The sequence below is a fragment of the Sycon ciliatum genome, chromosome 1 (assembly GCF_964019385.1).
Source record: "Sycon ciliatum chromosome 1, ocSycCili1.1, whole genome shotgun sequence".
NCBI classification, from domain to species: domain Eukaryota; kingdom Metazoa; phylum Porifera; class Calcarea; order Leucosolenida; family Sycettidae; genus Sycon; species Sycon ciliatum.
Window position 1 is genome coordinate 10,107,598 of NC_088643.1, and position 4,587 is coordinate 10,112,184.

Sequence of the window (4,587 nt, forward strand, 5' to 3'; positions counted from 1 at the left end):
GTTGGGGGCCAAGTTTTCCGGCGCCAGCGAGTTGTTCGTCCACCAACTAACTTTGATGAGCCTTTCTTCAACACTTCGTAGAGCAGCCGCGCAAGGCCTTTCCTTCGCGTTAGGGTAGCGATCCTTCCTAGTCTGATGATATCGCTATTCATTGTTACTTTTTACTACAATGAGTAGTGTTTCTCCGAAAATAAAGTCAGCTGCCTGGGCATTAGGCATTACTCCATGGCATTATACTGCCTAGGCCTAGCGCCTGGACTTGTAAAAAAATTGATTTTGCAAGTCTTCAATCATGTTTGCATGTACGCGCTATCCAGCCATGTGGCGTGAACAGATCGCCTGACGTGAAAGGTAGCGCGGCCCGCGCGAGTCGTACGCGCTCGCGGACGTGTCTGACACGTCAAACGAAAAGATTTTTTTGGCGGGTAGTCGGCAAAAATTAAGTGACGGTCCCTTTACTTTTTAGGCTTTAGTCCTTCGCCTTTGCTAAGTAACGTCAGTTACCATGGTTACGGTATGGCTGGACACCCCAGCGGCTGCCGTCATCATGTGTATGTGGGGTGACCGCCTCTGTGAGCCATCTCTTACCCAGTTGGCGGTTTTCCGTCGATAAGACACAACGAGATTAGACTTTAGAGACGTAACGGCTTCACTTACTGTCTTTTGAAGATCATGACTATGTGCAAGAGTTCATGAACTCTTGCTATGTGACCGTAGCTCTTGAAAGTGCTACGTGACAGCATTGACGGTCCCTTGGCTTTAGTCCTTCGCTTAGCAAAGTCCATCTCTCGTTAGGTGGCCATAGCGACGTAACGGCTTACAGGTCAGCCAACTGGAGCTCCCCTAGGCCCTAGCCCTAGGCTAGAGGTAGTGCATGCATGGTGCCACGCCAGTGCATGAACCCGAGATGAAGTACCGCGTAGATCTACTTACCATACGTATGATATTACCCAAGTACGAGGGTGTTACCTCCCGAATATCATCCCGACTGCGTAGCAGGAGGGATGATATGAGGGTACGGTAACACCCGAGTACGCGGGTCAATATCCTACTTATCCCAGGTACATCTACGCATAGTACCGTACCATGGGATAACTACATTGTATGTACGCTTATCCATGGCCGGCATTGGCCGGATTTTTTTGGCGACGACAACAGCACTCGTAGACTACGCGTAGTCGTAGTCGTACAACTACAAGTACATGTACAACAGTACGTACAAGTACAAGTACATGCATAGTCTGCAGACTAGACGGTCATCATCATAATTATCAGGTCATGTCCCATGACATCGACAGTCATGTCAGTAGCGTCAGTACAATACATGTATACACGTCATCTACACTGTTTCCATTTTTTCATTCTACTACATGTACAATGACGTACTACTAGCTCTCTCTTCTTCATTCATGCCAGCAAGCGGACTCTTGATGCCAGGCGCTGTAGGCGTGAGCCATCCCCTGGCCCTGTACAGTGTAGTACTACTGCCAGTACTGGCCTTGGCCCTGCATGCTGCAAAATGGGTGCTGTAGTCAGTGTAGAGCAGGGACAATTTCTCGTGGGGGGTTATGTACTCTTGGTAGTACTACTCCCTGCTATGCTGCAAAATGGGTGCTGTAGTCAGTGTAGAGCAGGGACTAGTACTACTCCCTGCTATGCTGTAGAGTATAGTCAAAAAAAAATACACGTATCGATCGTGCACATCTAGACTAGGGCATGATCGATTGGGCGAATCCCGAGCAAGTGTGCTCCGAGTGAGCTTGATCGTTTGGTCGAATCCGGAGTAGGTGTACTTGGAGTGGAATCCGACCACACCGGCCCGCACACCGGGAGTGGCCGGAGTGGAAATGGACTTTGCCGTTTTTTTTGTTTTGTTTTTTCACTCTTTGAGCCCCTTGTACGGGCAAAATAACACATTTTGTGAAGAATCAACAAATAAAACGAATCATCAGATACAGTATTTACAGAGTCTGTCACTCAGTAGGATCACTGCACTGTGCAGGTTCACTGGATGCGTGCCTCCGCCGCCACTAGCACAGCAGGGGACTCAGGCACGGCAGGAGCAAACATGCTCCTTGAGCCACGCATGCACATAGCACCACAACGCACCAGGGCAAACCCAAGGCGGCAGCGCAGCAAGGAGATAATCTGCCCGTATGGCTCCTTACTCTTCTCAGCCAGGAGAGAGGCGATCCGCGTGAAAAGAGCATTGGCATGCTTGCCATAGCCACCAGAGGCAGAAAGCACAACGGGCACGAAGGAGGCATGCTCAACTTCACGTACTCGCTCCTCGTACTTCCGGCGCTTTTCCTGTTCATGGCGTCTGTAGCTAGCAGCGAGGGAGGTGGCACGATTCGAAGACGCAAAAGGGTTGAACACCCGTACATCAATAAAGATGCGCTCGAATCGGCCACCCCACACACCACTAGCCGCAACGTCCAGCCGAGCTTGCTCCTCCGTGACAGCTGTGCGATGGCGGAAGGCCTCTCCGGTGACGGGCTGGAGGTGGGGTTCCACTGTCACGTTGTGAGCGACCTGCCTCAGAGCTCTGGCGGTGATGTCCCTCACCTCGTTGTGTCGCAGCGTCGGGAAGCCACCAAACGGGCACGACAGGGCGTGACTCACATTCAGCGGCTTACTGCACACGCAGAGGCTTGGGAGCCGAGGAGGTGTCCAGCCGTACCGGAGGCACAGGCCATCCCGGAAATCTCCCTTGCTGAGTGTGAAACCATGGCGGCTGAGGGGGCGGCAGGTCAGCCAGCTGGATGCACCCTTTGCCGTTTTTGGACAGCTTTCACAGAATCTTTGTACGATATGCGTACATTTTGCGTACTACACCCTTGTTTTGTTCGATTGGGCCAACGTAACCTTGCTCGGACCACACCGCAGGGGCGGATCCAGGGGGGTGCGAAGGGTGCAAATGCTTTGCAATTCTCTTAACTTCTTTTTCGTTTTTTACCAGGCGTGGGCCATCCCCTGGATCAAAATGGGTGCCTTATTATTTATTTAAAAAAAAAAAAAGCAAATGAACCCGTCACTGCAGGCGTCAGGATTTTTCCAAAAAAAAACAAAACAAAAAAAAGGTCAGGCCAGGCCGGCCAGGCCCGGCCATGCCATGGCCCAGGCTCGCTGCGCGGATCCGCGGATGATTTGTGTGCAATCACGTGATCGTTCTGGACACGTGCTCGCGCCAGGGCTGCACATTTGGAATAGAACTTTTTTGGAACTATAAACTGTTACTTTTTCACCGGCAACAAACTCACTTCGAAGTATTAGTTCAGGAGTACAATGGGACAGAGTAGACTAACCGGGCTAGCTCTACTCCACATCCGCTACGACTTGGCTGTTGATGTCACTGACATCGTCGACATGTTCGCCCTCGAGCACCCACGGAAGATGAGGATGACCAACATCATAAGTTCTCCAGGATGCGGAGTGAGGAACTGAACCAGGGAGTAGTACAATATATTGTATTTCGATTTTGACAGCATGTTACAAGGCGAGGACGCGTAGTGCTCCTGACTACAACCATAAACCGGTTGGCAGAGTCCCGGTCTTGCGACCATTTGAACCGTATTGGGAAAACCCAGGTTCGGACCTTTTCCCAATACGGTTCAAATGGTCGCAAGACCGGGACTCTGCCAACCGGTTTATGGTTGTAGTCAGGAGCACTACGCGTCCTCGCCTTGTAACATGCTGTCAAAATCGAAAAACATGTTAACTACCAAGCAAGGCTTCTGTATATACCAATATATTGTATTGTACTACTCCCTGAACTGAACAGCCGCCCTGAATTCTGACTAGAGTTGACATTGTGTATATAGCATGTACATAGCATAATCTGTGTCTGACTGAGAATCATACCCGTAGCAGTCGTAAATTACTTGTAAATTTTGACATTCAATGTGTAACTAATCATACTACTCATCTTGCCAAGTTGGTGCTATGTGTAATTATGATAATTATTATACAGTAACACACATAACATACTATGTCTTTGGTTTACTACTGCAAAAGAAAATACGTAAGTTTCATCCTCGCACCCCTCAGCTTTGGGGTCTGGATCCGCCCCTGCACCGCCTGCTTCAATTGGCAAACCTGTCGTGCTCGCACTCAATCCAGATTTGCCAATCGATGACACCCAAGAGTACTCGTACTCTTGATGACACCCCTATACAGTACACAGGTACAAGCGTACTTTTTTTTATTGTAGATCAGGTCTGCACAAAGACACAGCAAGTGAGCAAAGTGAGCAAAATAATTTTAGAATGAGCAACATGTAAGCATGCAGCAGCGTCGACAGTCATGTTCGCTGCTTGTGGCCGTGTGGGCGACCGATGCGATATCGATGCCGATGTGCCATTATGCACGTGCTAGAACAGTAGTAGAAGTCGGAGCCTACGAATCCGATCGGTGAATCTGTGCTGATCTGCTGAGCTAGCTGATGATGAGTAGCTCGCGAAGTGAACTGTTGTCGATATCTGCGTGGCAGTGCGTGCGCCACATGCACGCGCAGAGTAAAAATTACTTGGTGCTTTACCTCTGGATAACTGTATTTCAATTGTTCCTTTCCACCAGGCTCTGAAG